Here is a 19,579-nt window from a genome sequence, read left to right as displayed (position 1 = left end):
GAGATCTTTCTGGCAGCACTTGCCTGTGTTGCATCACCCAACTTGACTGCAGCCTTGGAGCCCAAGACATAATGTGCACTTTGTACCACCAGTTGTATCATGCCAACACAGTGCCAACAAGTGTTGCCTGAAACACCTCCAACTTGACACTGTGGTATGCTATGAGTTGCAGTGTTTTTGCTTCATACACACAGCTTTGTGTTCTTACAGAAGCATAACGGTTTAATTATAGACAGCAAAGACTTGGGACATTTTCTTTCCATTATTGCTCAGCACCCAATATCAAATTAATGTGCCTTTGGATTGTATTGTGTTAAATTGTTTGATTCTAAAAACATGGTGTGAAGTGTCCATTTGAGTTTCATTTAAAATATTTGTTCAGGAGCTGCTGAGGTGCTTTGATGGGTAAAGGCACTTGCTGCCAAGCCTAACCATCTGAGTTCAAGTCCCACAACCTACATGGTGAAAGGTGAAAACTGATGCTCCCAAGTTGTTCTCTGACCGCCACATGTGTGCTGTGGTGCATGCATTCCCCTCAAAATAAGAGTCTGTGTATACATACATACATACATACGTACATATGTGTGTGTGTGTATACTGTAATGATATATTATTTGTAATCTAACAAATAAACCTCGCCTGAAGATTAGAATGCAGAATTAAGCCACACACACACACACACACACACACACACACACACACACACACACTAAGCACCTAGTTAGCCATAGAGGACAGGCAGTGGTGGCCACACCTTTAATTCCAGAGAGACAGAGGCAGATGAATCTGTTACTTCAAGGCCAAGGCCACTCTGAGATACACAAAATTGATCCAGTCTAAAAAAGAAACAGAGCTCACACAAAGGTGATCTCAGCACTTGGGATCACATACTTTTAATCCCAGCACTAAGAAGGTAGAGACAGGAGTGATATGGCTGGGCAGAGAAAGGAATATAAGGCAGGAGGAGACAGGAGAGAGATGAAATCTGAGGCGTCTGAGGACTTGTGGAGACAGGATTACGCATTCATTCTGAAGTAGAGATAAGAGCTAGTGGCTGGTTGCTTTGCTTTTCTGATCTTGAACCCCAATATCTGTCTCTGGCTTTTTATTATTCATATATATATATATGAATGATTTGGAATTAGGATATAATTTCTAATAATTTTGCAACTGGTTCTAAATATATTTCTGTGATTTTGTACTTAAGTGATGTGTCAGTCTCAAATCTGATGATTATACTAAAATCAGAATATCAATCACCTTTGAGAAACATTGAAGATGTTCTGCACCCTGTCATATCAGCTACTCAGCTAAGACTTAATTATTCCATCTCATTAGTATCCAAATTTGTCCTACTTTTTAATAAATTCTAAAATTAAATGTGTATCAGAAGATGATGATAGTGATGATGAAGATGATGGTTATGTGAGATCGGATTTCATGTGTCCAGATTAGCCTCAGACTTTGCTATGTAGCTAAGGATGACCTTGAGAGCCTCTGATATCTTCCTCCTGAGTGCTGGGATTACAAGTAAATTCCATTGTAATTGATTGATGTAGTGTTGGGGGACTGAACCCAGCTAGGCAGGAAATCTACCAACTGAGCTGTATCCCCAGACCTAGTTACTTTAAAACATTTATGATTTGTTACTAGTAAAAGCTCAATTTGTATATTTATTTTATATACACCTACTTACCTATGTTGCATGAAATTTCTCATACAAAATAAGGTCTAGAGTGAAAAATAAAATTTAAGAATCCTTGATCAATAACAAGAAATAACCCTGTTCTGACCACATTATAGAATGAATAGGACCAAAAAGTATGAACAATAACATGTTGTGATGGCTAGATCACTGTACATATTCAAGGTACCACTGATATTTTCTCTTATGTGTGACCCAGCTACTAGGTCACCAGGAGGTGTGATCTCTACTGGTCCGTGTCCCTTGCAGGAAAGGACATAGCAAGGTGCTGTGTAGCCCCGGCAGACTAATTTTGGTGAAGGAAATCACCTAGCCAAAGCTGTGTACTCATATATAAGAGGCAGCTGGAGGCATGGAGTGGCCCCACCAGGCCCTCCATAAGGAGATACAGCTATTGCTGCTGAATCTACCAAAGAACATAGGATTTTACACTTACGACAGTAGTCACCTGGATTTAAAAAACAGGTAATGCTTGCTTAAGAAAACTGTAAGCAAGTGTATTTTGATTCAAATTCTGTCGTCTCTTTCCAAGTACTTCAGAAATCTGCCTGTTTCTCTCCACCACCACGACTGTGTCACCCACTGTGCATGGGGATCATCACATTGTTCCTACTCCACTTTTGTTTTAGACTCTTCTCTTCAACAATTTATCTGCATACACCAATAATCTCTAAGATACCAGCCTGATGGTGTCTCTTCCTTGCTTAACATCTTCCAGCATGCCCCAAGTCCAAACTCTCCTGGCATACTATACCCCTGCTTCCCCCTCCAACCACTCCCACCATTTGCCCAGCCCGCACCCAAGTTATCCTAAGACATCTCGCACATCTGTGCCCTTTCTTGTGAAGTGGACAGATGTGTCCTTTTGCCTTTCTCCTCTTCACTTCCATTCATCCTTCCTGTGCTGTGTGTTCAGACTCCACAGACCTGCTCCCGTACATGTCTGTGTCCTCCCTTCCCACATGAATGGTCTCATCTCACTCTTGACTTCTTCTCTTTCTTTCTGTTGACATGTCCATCTTGTATCAACATGGATTCTTAGTTTGTGCTCTGAATGTCATCGTGTACCTGAATTTTTATCCTCCTGACTGATATACTGGTCACCTCCTCTATACAGAATTTGTCCCATTAGCATGCAAACATTCTTAATGCTTTTCTTGATATTTTGGAACCTCTCCAGTTACTTTTCTATTTCTCTTCTTTCCATGCCCATAATTTTTAGAGAATTTGTCTAGGCATGCTACTTTATTGCCTGTCTTAACTCATTTTGTGCTGAAAAAAAAAATCAAACAAGCAAAGCTGAGTCCCAGTAAATTAAAAAGAAAGATGGACTCACTATTCTGGAGGACTAGTAACATACTGCCTACATTTGCTTGACTTCAAAGAAGAGTCATGTGATGTTCAGCTCACAGAGGAGAAGCATGCAGCTGGGGTCAAGCATGTGAGGCAACAACCTGCCCTCATAAGATTCAATGAATTCCTGCAAAAGCGGGAACTCACCCATTCCTACTCAGCCCTTGTGAAAGGCTTTGACTTCCTTTTTTGGTTTGATCATCTCCTAAAGACTCATTATCTTTCAGTGATGCCGGATTAAGACCACAGTTTCAGCACTTGGACATTTAGTAGAGGGTAGGGGAAGACAAACTAAAGACCTGCCTCATCTTTCTCCATGCCTCCCAGACTTCTCTTCTACTGCTTTGAGGTCAGAGCCCCACTCAGAGTCAGTAGCCAGTGACTGCCTCACAGGAGACCTTTGTTTCCCCAATGTCTCTGATGACTCCTACCAGTGGTCCACTAGCCACTGTGTATTCTCTTGCAAGATTTTTCCACTTTAGCCACACTTTGTGGGTGGTCTCAATTGAGGCCTTAGCTTTCAACATCATTTATTTGTTGATGAGTCTTCAATTTATAGTCTCAGTGCAAAACATTTCTCTCAATTCTATATCCACGTATCCAGCTCCATCTTCTTCTCCAAGCCCGTGTTTCATTTGGACAAAAATCTTGAATTTACTAAGTCCCAGAATGAACTCTTGATTCTTGCTGATTCAACTTACTGACCTTTGGTCTCTCTCATGTCAATAGATCCACCTATTTTCTTGCTACTGTAGCCAATCTGTCAGAAGTTCCTGCCTAGTCCACCTCTAAAATGTAATTCCAATGCTTGGTATGGCAGTACATACCTGTTATCTTAGCATCAAAGGGAGAGGCAGGAAAATAGCTAACTCAAGGTCCACCTTGTCTATATAGTACATCTTGCCAACCAGCCAACCAACCAACCAACCAACCAACCAACCAACCAACCAGTCTGTCTATTTACCACCTCTTCTTTTCTGTGTAGTCTAAGCCACTGTCAGCGTCTTAAGTGGTTTTGTGGCTTCCATATGTAGCAGGTGACTCTAAATGCATGCCCAAACAGTATCTGGGAAAGAGTGATGCCTGTATGAACTCTCTAATGACTCTCCATCATTCTGCTCCTATAATCTCATTTGACTTGGCTTTTGCCTTTCTTGAGAGCTTCCTTCTCCTACTGTGTTCTCAGCTTTCCTTATCATGCAGCCTGTGGACAGCCCTGAGGAGTCTGTTCACCTCTCTGGTATGCATGCACACTCTTGTGACTGTCCACAACACTGAGATTAGATTATGCAGATAAACGCTGACTTTTGAGTTTGTTACCTATGCTAGAGCCTAGAGGAACTAAGATAAAAGTGAGTGATATAGTTGTGTGCACAGGTGAACTTGGACTTCAGCTTGACAGGTTTGGTCAAGAGGGAAAGTGGGAGGAGTCTGAGGTTTTCTCAGGAAAGGGAGCATTAGGATGAGTTCAACGAACCTAAAGCATTGCATAGAAACAAGAGCTTCAGGACTTGGAATAGCGGCAAGATACTCCAATATTAATAGGAAAGCACCTGGCTTTTAGCTTGAGAAAATGTTCTCATTTCCTAGATTGATATTTCCAAATATCTAGCTTAAATTTACTTCTTGGGGGGCCAGGACTATAGGTAAGTAGCATTTGCCTAGCATGCTAGAGGCTTTGGGCCAATCCTCAGGAAAACAGAAAACAAATAAAAATGACAAAAAGGAAGTTCAGTGTTACTTCTTATAATTAAAAACGGGTTTTTAAGAAACTGGAAGAATAGTTCTTTTCATACAAGTATAACCAACACACACACACACACACACACAAATACTATAAAATAAGACAGTCTGAGAAGTCTCAATGTGGCTTTTCTGTTTCTGGAAGTCAGCTTAAAGTATGGGAGATGAAACTTCTCAAAACAAACAAACAAAAGAGTAAAAGAGAAGACAGAGTGGAGGAGGGAGGGAGGGAGGGGGTTGAAATGGTTTGAGTTTATGAGATGAGTGGGTAGCAGGCAGAGGGCAGGCTAGGAGGAAAGGAATGGGGAGGAAAGAAAATTGGATGTTTGTGTGTGATGTTCCGCTTGTAAAATCAGTGAATATTTTTTACAGGTACCAGCGAGTTCTTCCTGAAGATCTGTTAATAGGGACAGGCTGTGAAACAGCAATAGGAAAGATAAACGCTTTTCTGGAGAGGAATTTTAGTGCAGTGTGGAAAATGTGAAGAGAGAAAAAAAATGACAGATTGAATGGAAACCCCAGCCAGAGGCCAACCCACACCTCATGCCCTAATGAGCTCCCGCACCAGGCAACAGTAGGACACTCTCTGGGCATGGGTCCCCTTCCTCTTTCCACACCCTGAGAGTGGCTACTGCTTTGAGGATGCAAAAGCCCTTAAAAGCACTGAGAGTTTCTATCTAGCACGACTCTTTCTTCTCGCTCCCCAATGGAAGCGTGTTTTTCCATAGTGAGCATCTAGGCGCTTATGAATGGGGCACTCCCAATCAGCACTGGAGGCACAGCGCTGGAGTGGGGGGTGGGGGTGAGGGGAGTGTCATGGGGGCGAGGGGGTGAGGAGGGGTGCTTCCAGCTTCATGTTCCTTTCCAGCTCAGTTTCGTTTTCTATTCTGTCCACCTTCGGCCAGGTCCCTCTTTTGAGATTACTGGTTTTGAAGTCACAAGATCACACAAGACTCCTCGGAGGAAGCCACCTGAACCTCCAGGAGCGCCAGAACTCAGTTGTGCTCAGGTGACTTGGGGTGAGCAATGCTCAAGAGACAGTTCAAGGAGAGCCTGGAAGCCCCGAGTCCTGGTGAGCTGGAAAGACTGGCCATCTTCTTAAACTGAAGTCAGAGTAAGGCCAACAATAAGACAACTGGGAAAATATGGCCAGGGAAAGCTTCCACTTTATTCTAGTGAATGGAAAGCACCTCACTCATAAGCAGTTTATTTACTAAAGGGTCTTTAAAGAGTGTAGGCAATTTGAACTGGGGAAGGGGGTTCAGATGGAATAGGGTTTTGTTGTTCTCTGTTTGTATTGAAACTGTGATTTTTAAGACGGGTTAACTGTTTAATAGATCCTTTTAAATTTATTATTATTTTATATGTATAGATGTGTTGCTTGCATATATGTCTTTGCATTCAGTGCTCTTGGAGTCCAGAACAGAGTATTAGGGCCTCTAGAAATGCAGTTAAAGTCAGCTGTGAGCTGCTGTGTGGGTGCTGGGAACCAAACTTGTTCCTCTGCAAGAGCAACAAGTACTCTTAGCTTCTGAACCGTTTCTCCAGCCCCTGAGGTTTATTTTTTTATTTATTTTTGATTTTTGTGTTTGTGTCTCTGAGTGTGCTTGTGTGTGTGTGTGTGTGTGTGTGTGTGTGTGTGTGTGTGTGTAGGTGCCCTCAGAGGCCAGAAGAATGTGCCAGATCTCATGGGCCTGGAGGTACTGGTGACTGTGAGTCACTGACATGGGTGCTGGGAACCAAACTCAGGTCCTCTAGAACAGCAGTGAGTGCTGTTCTAGACTCAGCTTTTTAGTGTTTAAGGGGACATCTTCCTTGGCCTCCAAAAGCACCAGCCACACATGCCACTTTAAAATAGTCAGGTTTATATTAGGAGGGAGACAGTAATAGAGATTGACCCAAGCTAAATTTTTAGCAATTTCTGTTAAAAAAAAAAAAAGAGGGGGAGGGGGGCTGGAGAAATAAACTTCAATAGAAAGTCTTCCATTTCTTAGACAAACTTTAATATTTTTTTCCTCATGACCAACCTACATTTGTACTCTTTTCCACAGCATCCTAACACTTTCAACTTATGTATGTGCATAAATTCCTAGGAAGCAGAGATTGTGGCTTCTTATATCTGTACTTCTGACATTGCATGCTATGCAACTATTCAGTGGGTACATAATAAGCTTGCAAATGAATTAATAAATGTGCCTAGGGGTTAAAGGAATTGCTGAGAAAGAATGGAAAATACTTTTGTTTTCAAGTCTACTGTGAAGCAAGATATGGATATTTGTTATGTAAAGCTTATCTAATTTTCCTGAAACAACAATTAAATGCAAATGCTTGTTGTGTTTTCAATGAATTAGGGAATATTTTTTTCTGTTGTTAAGGGGATTGTGAAGGTGTTTTCCCAGCATGCCTTCCTGGAGGAGGAGATGGCTGTGGGTCTGTGAGTCTAGTTGCCAGCCCTGGTCATCCTTGAGCCGACTGCTCTGTCTTTCTAGGAAAGTGAAGGGACTGCCTTTTTTTTCCTTAAGTGTTTTTGGTAACTGCCCACCTGCTGCCACCACTGCCAATCTGCTGCCATAGGTTGCTAAGGTGACCTTAGGACGTTGTTGGGCACAGAGGATCAATGAAAAGATGCAGTGAAATCTCAGCCCTGGTTGGGGAAGTTGTTTGGTTTTATGATTTTGGGATGCTCCTGCTTTACCTGGTCTTAGGATCACAAGTACTTGGGATTACAGGTTTGTGCCACTGTGGTCAACTCTGCAAGTGCTCATTGCTATCATTTTTTAATATCTGCGGCCTTTTTTTCATTTAGTGTGTGTGTGTACATATACACATGCCACAATGTACGTGTGGAGGACAGGGGCCTGATCTCATCAGAACCGTTTGTCTTTTTTACTGTTGTGGTAGGGATTGAATCCAGGGCCTTCTGTGTGCTAGGCAAATCCACTACGCTACACCGCAGCTCTTCACTGGGGAACTGAAGTGCTTTACAGGAGTCCTGCCTTCCCTCTCCCCTGGCCTTCCTCCTTTCCTCTATTCCTTTTTGTTTTGTTGTCTTGCTTGTGTTAGGTTTTTGTTAATTTCAAAAGTACCACATGTCTTACATGCTCTGTCCAAAGACAGGCTGACTCCATGAGAGTGTGTGTATCCTCTGGAGAGGTAAGCACGTATGACACAGCCCCTGATAGGAGTGGACACTGCTTTTCTGTAAGGACTAAAGCTTGTGGAACCATGGTCAGCTTCAGCAGCGAAGCTGGGCCTTTTGACAACATCTTTGTGCACCTGAGGCTCTAGGTCTCAGGCTGCCATTCCGTGCCTACTTTCAGGGTAGAGTGGCTGTCACAGCACGTGCCTCTCTTCACCTTTCACCAGTTCCAAGCTCCTAGAGCAGTGCTTCTCAACCTTCCTAATGCTGCCACCCTTTAACACAGTTCCTCATGGTGTGCTGACCTCCAATTATAAAGTATTTTCAATGATGCTTCACAACTGTAATTTTGCTACTATATGAATCACAATGCAAGTATCTGTTATTTCCGATGGTCTTAGGTGACCCCCCTGAAAGGGTCATTTGATGCCAATGGGTCATGACCCACAGATTGAGAACTGCTGTCCTAGAGGCTCCCTGTCACAACAGGTGTAGAGAGCCTGCATTCTCTGGCTTTCTGTCCTGACAAGTTTCCTTGCCAATCTTGAAGCTTCCTAGTAGAACCATTCACAGTGATTCCTCCTGGGGGCTCAGCTAGAAGTAGGAGCTTTCTCTTATCAAAGTCAGAGTATCACCCGCTAGACTGCTGGGAACCTACAGCTGAGCTTTGCCAAGGTTTCCAAGGGGGGGGGGAGAATAGGAGTGCGATCGTGGTAAGATTTATAGTCTTGTCTTTCAAGTCTTTTGCTCCATTAAGTTCAGGCTAAACCTTTAAACTGGAGTTCAACAAATGCTATGGGGCAATGAAAGGATATAAATATAAAGAGAAACATGACATTAAATAATCTGGTTTATGGAATCATGTTGTATCATTTTTCAGATTGACATCTTAACATGCTTGACTCCCAAAAAGCTTTTCTCTCACTTTCATGGTGTAGTGGACATTGTTTTTATTGTTCATATTGAGACAGGACCTTGATATATAGTCCAGGCTGACCTTGAAATTGTGGACCTCCTGCCTCTACCTGTGTAGCAGTGTAGTGGGGGGACCCACAACTGTCCAAGGGGTTTCTTGAGAGAGTGAGGTAGAGATAGAGACATCAGTTCAGGTCCTTTCTTTGGGATGTCTTCAGGGTTCTACATTATTCTGAAAAGATTCTCCTCCAGTTCCAAGGTGCCTTTGAACACCAGATTCCATCATAACAACCCTGGTCGTGCACAGAAGGGTGGGCATAGTGTTGTCATACAGCCCATGTGTCAAAGGCTAGAGGTAGATTTTAAACTAGAAACCAAGAATTGGAGAAATTGGACTGATTGTATCTCACCCAGAAATTAGTTTTTGCTCTTCTTGTAAGCTGGACAGATTGTATTGTTCTGTTATTACAACTTTTTGAGTCTCCCAAGACTGTTGAGTTGCTTTCCCAGCTGAATTGTGCCTTGATACATTGTGAAAACAGGACACCAGCTGTGTCCTCAGCACAGACTGGAAGAATGGACCTGAGAATTTCTCTTTTGACCTGAGAAATTTGGGGGAGGTCTGTTCTCAGGATGGTGTGAATTTGTTTTTAGCTGACTTCAGATAATAAAATTACACTTCAAAATATTAGGCTGCTCTTGCTTCACTGATCAAGAGAGAAAAGGGGTTGTTTTAGATGTTTAATCTGACTTATAGCAGTGGTGCAGATCTGCTCTGGGTGCCTGTTTTGTATCCTCAGTTAACACATCCAGAGACTGAAAGGGCCTGATGCCTAAAAAAGAGACCGGCAAAGCCTGAAAGCTGGAGTCAATCTGACACCAAAACAGATTGTAACAAAAACCAAAAACGGGGGGGGGGGGGGGGAGGGAATGCCTCAAGCTAGACCTGTTGTGGGGAGTTGCTGTGGGACTGCAATGAGAAGTCATCGGACAGAAGTGCTGTCTCTGCTGTAAAATGAAAGCTCCAGTGTATGGGGAGACTTTGAACACTGTTGGGGTAACAGGTTCATTATTTTGGCTAATACCAGCTTTTAACCATGCAACAATGTTAAGACACTCAGAGTCTTTGGAGGTATGAATGAGCAAATGCTGTGTTTCCATGACACTTTTAAGGACATGTTTTATTTTTCCCTATTAAAAGAATACAGCTATTTCTTAAATGTGATAAATCTCACATGTTTTTTTCCATGGAAGCAATTGAGTATTGTATAGTAATGCCTAACAGTCAACTTCAAGAATTAGTATTATGGCCCCCAAATCGAAGCACATTGTTAACTAGAGGTTCATGATCAGAAAGTGGAATGGGCAGGGGAACCATAATGGTATCAGTTGTACTCAGCCCAGAATTGCAAAAGTGAGTCTTACTTAAGCACCCAGAATTTATTCAAGTGTTTCCTTAAAGATTACTTCAAATGATAATGAAAACACAGTTTGTGTAAAAGTTTGATGCGTGAGAAGTGTTTGCAATGGTTTGATGTAAGGCAGAAAACACCACCACCCTGTGCTTAACTGAATTTTCCTTGGAAAGAATCTGTGGAACCCAGATGATAATACTAATGATGACACACCGGTAGAAGAAAGGTATTTGAGAGTGAGCTTGAAATGAAGAATTCCTCTTCTGTCTTAATGACTAAGGACATGAGTTTATTTGAAACGACTTTGGACCAACGTAAAGAAAACTAGAATCCCAAATACCAGACATCCTAACTTTAACTTTCTTTATATCGGTTTTTGTAATAAATTAGCTTAGCCTAATGTAAAATAATTGGTTATTAATAGGGTGTTATATCAGAATAATACACATGACATCATTTTTAATAATCCTCAGAGAACAAATAACATAAAATACCTCACAGATCCCTGTGAGATTTGTAGTGCATGTATATTCCATTTTCTTAGAGAGAATGGAAGCCTAAGGTTGCAAATTTCTTGTCACTGGGCAGGAACTCATTTGCATATTGGGGATTGGAGAGGACATTTTGGTTCAGGGTAGCTCTGGAATGAGACCTACAGCATTACACATGCTGGCATGACAGTTGGAGATACGCTTAGCAGAGGAGTATAGACATGGTGTGTGCTAGATAGACTCTGGGGTCTCCCTTCAGCACCAAAAAGAAAAAAAATCACTTAGTTCCAAGTTATGAATGCATACATTGTTAGCACTCACTCCCTAGGACATGAATGCAGTGTAAGTCTTCATTTCTTTATATTTTTTAATTATGTGAGGAATGTGTGGAAGCACCTAGAGACCAGAGATAATGGACTGCCTTGGAGCTGGAGTCACAGGGGCTTGCGAGCTGCTCAGTATGGGTGCCGGTACTCTAACTCAGTCTGTAAGTTGTGGGCACCGCTGTGTGTGTTGTCTGTGGAGCTGACTGGCCATTTGTCTGGATGAATAACCAGGCACCAGAACTTGGCAGTGCCTGGATATTCAGTGCTTTTTTAGTACTTCTAAGCATTTGAATGGACTGAGAACTAGGGTTTGAAAAGTCAAGAAGATGATGGAGAACCGATAAAAGAGAACAGGGAATGAGAGGAAAAATAAAACCCAAAAACACGAAAGGGAAGAATGACACCCTTAAAGGCAAGTGTTCAGGAAAGGGTTCCTCGGCTGTGCAAAGCAGTGCTTGTTCAGTGAAGAAGATGAGAACACAGCTGACCAGTCCCTTTGTCAGCTCGAAGGTTACTGCTGACCCTGGCAGGAGTAGGAGACTCGAACGGAGCTGGCTGTGACTGAAGGCAAGCTCCACCATGTCTTGCTCCTTGTTACTATTGTTATTGTTGTTATTATTAAGATTGCAGCAACAACGTGTTTGTATTGATGGAGTTGATCTAGAAAAGGATGGAAATGAGAACGGAAGGAGTGCCAGAGGACAGCTGGAGGAGAAAGGCTTTAACTAAGAGGAAGAGGTCCTCACAAGACAAAGGGCTCAGAGAGGAGCGCAGCTCACCTGCTGAGATGGGGAGGGGAGCAGCACCATGGGAGTTGGTGGCTGGGGGTCTCCATCTCATCAAGACTTCCTGTTGACCTTGAGCAGAGGAATGGAGGACCTGAAGGTCTCAAAAGACAGAACATTGAAAACAATCACAGCTGAAGGATGGGAATTGTCATAGGGTTGGTAGACTTAAATGGCCAATAGACCATGACTGCTTCTTTTGAATCTCCCAGCTTCCTTGGGTGTAGGGTATATAGACAAGGGGTTCAGTGAACACCAGGCTATTGTTTGTTTTTCCCTAGATGAATTAAATGAAGAGAAAAAGAAGAAAAGGAAGCTGGGGGCACATGTAAGATTCTGTGATATCTAGATTGGGGAATAAACAAGTGTGTTGAGCATGGGCCTTCATGGGCAGCTCTGAGGCACCAAACTCCCACCTGGTCAATTTTTTACCTATTATATGCTTTAGCATTGCTAGGAGCTTTGGTAGCTGGGGCAGGAGTGAGCTGTGACTCCAGTCTCAAAGGAGTGTCCTGTGACCCTTCATCCTACCTCCAAGAGGGAAATATTAACAGCCCCATTACCACAGACCTAGCTATCTGCTGTGTGGGTCTGTTTATTTCGTTGCCATGACTGTGAGCCAAGGTCTTCAGAAGGTCATCATGATTGCTACATAGTGGTGCTGGTTATGTAGCCCAGAGGAAACTGCCACATGCATTCCAAGGGCAATGCTCTCTTGGGCCACTCTGTTCAGCCTCGGTACTGCTGTTTGATTCTGTAGCTGGCCTTATGCCCCTGCTCAGTGTGTTCAGTCTCAGTTTCAGGAATTCTAAAGGGCCTATAGACCTCTCGTGTTATATGTTCATGGCTCTGGTTTCTGTGGTGGGCCAGAGGTTAGCACTGCCGGAGTCTTGGGGTGGAAGGCTGCATGGAAGGGTGGTCCTTTGGCGCCCATGTTCTGCCTTGTTTGCCGCATAGGTGAAAATGATCTTTAACTTGAACTCAGCCTTACTTTAAAAATCTTACTTTTTTTTGTATGTCAAGATCTTTCTTTATAAATTAACGGAGCAGATGAAGTCACTGGTGGTTCTTAAGTGCTGTGTGTCCCCTAGGTGAGGAATCCAGAACTAGGGGGAGAGTATTGTAGGAACACCCGGTAGGGAAGATGGTAGCTTGTCACCCTTCTGTCAACCTTAGGGCCTAGGGAATTTATGAAATCCCTGAACAAACTCCGGTAGCTTAAGGCTCTGTGTAAGCTGTAAAATGCACACTCAACACACGATACTTTTCATGAAGATTAAAGAATCTTCAAGTGCAAGTGACAGCCTAGGTTGACAAATGATTTTAGTCCTAGTGCTGTGTCTGTCTTCAGAGAGATCTGGCCTCACCGTGGTTTTAAGTTGACATCCAGACAACAGAGCTCTCTGATTACATTTAATAGGAAACATTAACAAGCCCCATATTCCGCATTTTTGCTGCAACTCTAGATTAACCTGTACCAAGTAAAGCTTTAACTATTGTGTAGCCTGGGAGGTCCTTGCTCAGGTGGATCTGTCTACATCTGTGTGGGCTGGATGAACCCTGGGGCACTGGAGAGGCCCACTATGGTAGGAATGATGCTTGGGCAGCCAGCTCTAGTCAAGTCCATGATGCTAAGGTATTAGGAAGGAATTCCAGGGCTCAGAAGCTCCACCCTGTTTTTAGTGAATACTACATGTATGAGGAACCATTATCCTAGATTAGTACATGACAGATACCTGCCAGTAGTAGACTAAGCCCTAAAGAGTTTTTCTCTTGTTTTTCCCTTCCTCCATTCTCTTCCTTCTTCCATTTTGACAGGGTCATATGCATCTCAGGTTGACCTTGAACTCTCTAAGTAGCTAAGGATGACCTTGATTGTCAACCAACGGGTGTCAGTTTTTTCCTTCCATCTTGTGGGGTCTAGCATCAAACTCAGGCCATCAGATTTAGCAGCAAGCACCTTTATCCAATGAGCCATCTTACCCACCCTAATCTTGAACTTCTCATTCTCCTTCTTCCAATTCCTGAGGGCTGGGATTACAACATGTAGCAGCATTCCCAATTGATGTGGTGCTGGAGATTGTATCCAAGGCTTCATGACTGCTAAATCAAGTATTCTACCGGCTGAACTATGTCCTTCACCCACCCTAAAGATGTGACCCAGAGTACTTGTGGGTACCTGTGTGAGACTGAGCATTAGGTATTGTCATGGAAACTGAACCACACACTATTATCAGGAGAAAGGAGATTTTAAAAAATGCCCTGACTGCATGCTGTGAATACCTCACAAATATAATGAAACAAGACTTATTTTCTATGTAGAAGCAAGTGTTCTAGATGTCTAGGATAGAAGATAACTTGAAAGGGAAGAGATGGTATTGCTGGCTTCTCTCCAAAGAACTGTTGTCTCAGCCTTTCCCTTGGGTCATGTGGGTGATACTACAAATCCTACACAATTTTATGGTAAATTGAAAATTACTAGGAATTTCTATTTACTGGAATTTTTATGTTATATTTTATGATTTAAAATACCTTTTATAGTAACAGACAATGAAAATACAATTAAAAGTTATATTTCTTCCGGTTTTATGGGATAGATACAAAGTTAATGCTTAATCTTTACTGTTTAGGGATTAATGCTTGACATTTTTTCTATTTTCTGGTAAGCCTAGAATTTTATGATACAATATGACAGTAAACTTTACTTATGACACAGTGCATTATATTTGCATGAGATGTGACACATTTTTATTAAGTAAAAATTTCCAGTATATACACACAGGCACATATGTACACACACACACACACACACACACACACACATACACAGGTTATATATCTTTAGTAAAATGTTCTAAAATCCAAATGCTCTTTCATTTGTGAATTTTAGGGCTGGTATGGCACTCCGAAAGTTCAGATTTTAGGGGCTGGTAAGATGGCTCAGCAGGTGAAGGTTCTTGCTTCCAAGTCCAATGATCCAATTTTGATCCCCGGGTCCTACATGAGGGAAGGAGAGAACTGAATCCCATAGACTGTCCTCTGACCTCCGTGTGTGGGTAGTGGCATGTGCCCCACCATCCTTCACCAAATAAATAAATAAATGTAATTTTTTTGTTTTGTTTTTCGAGACAGGATTTATCTGTATTGTTTTGGAGGCTGTCCTGGAACTCACTCTATAGACCAGGCTGACCTTGAACTCACAGAGATTCACCTGCCTCTGCCTTTTGAGTACTGGGATTAAAGGCGTGCGCCACCAATGCCCGGCAATAAATGTAATTTTTTTAAAGTTCAAAAAATTTTGGGTTTTAGAACATTCGAATGTTCAGATTTGTCATATTCTGATAGTCTGTGCAAATATTTTAAAATTTGAACCATTTCTGAATATATTCATTTTAGATAAACAACATATAAACCAATACATATACACATGTAGATATAGTCATGTATATACATATGTGCATATATGTACACACACATATGTGTGTATATATATATATATATATCTGTGTGTGTGTGTGTGTGGCATATTTCTCCTCCTTCTTTTCCTTCTCCCCTTCTGCAGTGCTGGGGATTGAACCCAGAGCCTTTCAAATACTAGGAAGGTGCTCTATACCTAGCTCATATAACACCAAAATCCCTTTTCTTACACCTTTGTTTTTGTTTGAAATCAAGTTCAGCGACTTCCAGATAGATTTTTACTCTGAGCTCACGAGCTGTGGACTCTCATGGTGAATTATTGGTGACTGATGCAGGGTGCTCAGGACATTTGCACCGTTACACTTTTCTCCTCACCAAGCAGAGATAATGCACCTTAGGGACAGATTAGGGCAAAGGTTTTGGGTCAGGGGAGGGTAAGTTAGAGTTTAGGAACATAGCCCCAGTGAGCCCTGCCTCTACAACTGGGCAGTCACAGAGGAAGGAGATGTCTGGTCCGAAGGGAGCTTGCACAGGTGTGCATGTGGCTTGTCATGGACTCCTTAGAATCAATTGCTGAGAATCGATAGGTCTTGGATCAGTGTCACCTTTATCTTCAAAATTCAATGTGTAAATTGGGGGTGGTGCTACACACCTGTAATCCCCATTCTCGGGAGGAGGCAGGAGGTTTTCTTGTTTACAGCCATGCTGGGCTACATAGTGAGACTTCATCTTAAAAATTCATTCTATGTACACCCGTTTTAGTAAAATATGTTGATGCACATCCACAAGAGTGCAGAGACACCAAACAGATGTCTAAATTTCCCCATGTCAGCCAAGAAGGTGTGCCTTCTCTTAGGGCTGAACTAGACTGTGCTTCTACAGTTCAGTCATCCTGAACAAAGAAAAGATCAGTGCAGACAAGTCCTGGGATAGCCTTCTGTCTCTTCAGTGCTCAGGGGTTTTGTTGCAGATAGAAGTGTGAAGGATGCAGATTTCCAACCCCAGTGTTTCGTAGTTTGGGACTTGATGATGACTGTCATCAAAGTGAGACTACATTTATGCTCAGTGTTACCTCAGTTGATATCCAAGTTCCTTCTCAGCCTTTCCCCTTCTTTTTGACTTAAAACAAACAAACAAACAAAACCAAAAGCCAAAACAAAATACTAACAACAACCTTTAACTTCCTTACTTAAGAACTTTGGAGCCCAGACAACATGAATGCAAAGTCAATACACATGCTGGAGCAAAAGTCCACTATCTTACAAATAAAAGGGAGTATGTTCTGAAGACACCAGGAAACCTACCTTTGAATCTCTGGGACATTGTCACAGGACTGTGGGGGTGCTGAAGGGACAGATAGGATTGTCTGAAGTTATTAAATGAAGCAGTCCCAGCTCACTGGGACTCAAACTATTCCTACTTCCTTTCCTGTGGGATTGGGGCTGTTGCTGCCGCTTTACAGTTGGTAGGGGCTGCTCAGAGCATTGTCAAGTGCTTAGCAACCCATTCATGAGCACCGTGGGGACAGAAGGTGTGCAAATGAGCCTCCAGTCAGCTTGCAAAAGTCAACAGTGCGGTGCCCTCTTCCCCAGCTCATGCCAAGCACATTCCCAGTTACCCTGCTGCTTATTAAGCAGCCCTGTGAAGTAGGCAGGGGGGCGGGGTGGGAGATGGGGGGGGGAACAGCCTCTTCTTTGAGCAGTATATAGCTTTCACAAGTTGCCAGAATGATTTTGTCCCAGCATTCTCCCTGGAGGTGGCTGCAAATGGAATAATTAAACAAGCCAGGAAGTCCAAGGGGACAAGAAGTAGTGATGGAATGCCTGCTAGTTCTTGATAGCTCAACCATTTCCTTTTTGGACAAGGGCACTCAGTGTGAGTTTACTCAGTGTTGTCAAGTCGGACATTCCAGATTCAGTCTCAAAAGATACGTGAGAGAGAGAAACCTGCCATCTGAGTGGACATGCCAAAGGTGTGCAAGGTTGAAGCTGCCTGTTTACTTCAATGTTCTCCACATAAGCAGTGTCCTGTTTGTGAACATAAATGTGTTGTCATTAGGTACTCTTTAACAATGCATGCTTGTGATGGGGGTCTCACTGCTGCAGAGAGATATGAAAGAAGAAAACTGTCAACACACACACACTTGCACACACACAGCTGCATTTTTACAGATTAGCTGTTTAAGTGGTCAAGGGCAGTTAGGCCTAATTAATGTGAACTTAGCCCCTTAAGTTAATAAACCCTCCCATGGGGCCTATGACTGGAGGGTGAAAGGAAGTTGTCTATTTAATAGCCAATGGAACAGCTCTTGAGTTTTTACTCTGTCAGTTCCTGGATTTTGCATGCTTGCAATGAATCACTATTTTGATTTGTTTTATTCACTGCTTTTTATTCTTTACTTTGAACACTTCAATAAAAAAAACTTAGGCCATTTTTTGCTGAATGAAATGAAAAAGGTATAATTCATAAGCCTTTTACAGAAGACTTGAAATTTTTTTTTAAACTTTAACTATTTCCCTTGTTGCTTGCAACCCAAGAAGTGAATACATTGCTTATTGGATTACTGATGCTTTGACCAAGGCAGTGTACTGTGAGTTATTATTTAAACAAGACAGACTGTGCATTACACAAAGAACAGGAGCAGTCTGCTGTCCCAGGCACCTGGGATAGTTCTGGTAAGAAGTGGAAAGGTATGAATGAAAAAGTGTTATTTAGATAAAATAAAATAAAGTGAAAAGATTAGAAAACTTTAATACCTTTGGCATATACATTCAACACATGAAAGAATTAACAATAAAGAAGAACCTTCCCTAAGTACCATTTCTACCAAGAGGGAACTTAAAAGTTAGATATTGAAATGTACTAATAAAAACTCAGCTGTGCAAGCCCTAGCCGGACCAAATCACAGCACGGCTTAGGGAGTTGGGGGTGGAGTTTCACAATAGCTGTGAAGCTATTGGCAATTATTAGCTTTAGGGAGTGGGGAGTCAGTTTTCTCTAAGAGCATGGCCCCTGGTAAGTCCAACTACACTCCTGGGGAAGGCTAGGCAGCCAAGAATATTTGGGCAGCACAAATTTGTCTTGATGGGTTATATAAAAACAGGACACAAAGTCGGGCAGGGAGGGAAGAGGGGGATCTGGGAAGAGTTGTGGAGGGGTGAATATGATCAACACATTGTACAAAATCCTCAAAGAACTAATAAAATCATTTTCAAAATTTAACTCTGACAACATGGAGAACTGGTGAACTGGTGAAAATCCCCTTTAAAATAATTTAAAACAGCTTTATAGCACTTCATTGAAGCAAATTTAAACACAGTAAAGTGAAAAAAAATTAAGGCGTGAATTGTGAGTTTATGTGTTTGGGTTTAGTCACATGAATTTCTCACACATCCATGCTGCGTAGCTGAGTCTTTCTAGTTTTTTAAAGAAAGGTTTTGTTTTTCAGCATGGAACTCACAGCAAACTTTTTCACCACAGCAGCTCAACTGTGGAACTAGGCTCCTATTGTGACACTTCAGGGAAAACAGCCTCAAACTGGCCTTCATAAGAAATAATGAAGTTTTGTGTGTAGTCGATCATATGTAATTTTTCCTAGAATTGATTGGAATGGAATGAAACTTGGACTAGAAAAAAAAATCTCCCTGGGCTCAATTCACTTGCTTTCTGTTGAGTTTGAAAGTCAGCCACCTTGGAGGTCACACAGTTGAGCAGTTGATTATTCTGAGTTATGCTACAAATGGCGTAACACTTCAGATGTGGGAGTCATGAGGGTCATGGCCATCTAAATTGTTTTTCAGGAGTTTGGGGGCCTCTTTGGTGCTCCTCAGACAAGCTGAAGGCACTGACTCTTGTCCCCACACAGGTGCCTGATGGGTAATTTATTTGTGGTCAAATGAGCAAAGCCATGCTCCGCTGCCTCATTAATAATACGCCATTATGCCCTTTGTGTTTCCAGTGATTGGCATATTGCATGGTGGCCAAAACTAACCTGGCTCAGTGACAAGATGTTGACAATATGCTCTTCATAACATGTAATTCTCCAGTGGCCCAGGACAAGAGATAATCCTCCTCCTCTTTCTTCCTTCCTTCCTTCCTTCCTTCCTTCCTTCCTTCCTTCCTTCCTTCCTTCCTTTCTTTCTTTCTTTCTTTCTTTCTTTCTTCTCTCTCTCTCTCTCTCTCTCTCTCTCTCTCTCTCTCTCTCTCTCTCTCTCTCTCTCTCTCTCTCTCTCTCTCTCTCTCTCTCTTTAAAGACATGGTCTCATTATGTAATGTTGAATAGCCTAGAAT

The 19,579-nt window shown here is 42.2% G+C and overlaps 1 long non-coding RNA gene across 1 annotated transcript in view; it reads right to left on the bottom strand.

The window, feature by feature from the left end:
- Positions 1 to 14,671: 14,671 nt before the first annotated feature.
- LOC121143436 overlaps positions 14,672 to 19,579 on the bottom strand; it is a 36,187-nt gene continuing 31,279 nt past the window's right edge. The window contains exon 3 of the long non-coding RNA XR_005880621.1: positions 14,672 to 14,869. This is a non-coding gene — a long non-coding RNA (uncharacterized LOC121143436). The remainder of the gene's footprint in view (positions 14,870 to 19,579) is intronic.

The sequence above is a fragment of the Mesocricetus auratus genome, unplaced genomic scaffold (genome assembly GCF_017639785.1).
Source record: "Mesocricetus auratus isolate SY011 unplaced genomic scaffold, BCM_Maur_2.0 Super-Scaffold_100013, whole genome shotgun sequence".
Classification (NCBI taxonomy): Eukaryota; Metazoa; Chordata; class Mammalia; order Rodentia; family Cricetidae; genus Mesocricetus; species Mesocricetus auratus.
The sequence above is the reverse complement of the archived record's forward strand: the minus strand, read 5'-3'. Positions and strand labels throughout refer to the sequence as shown.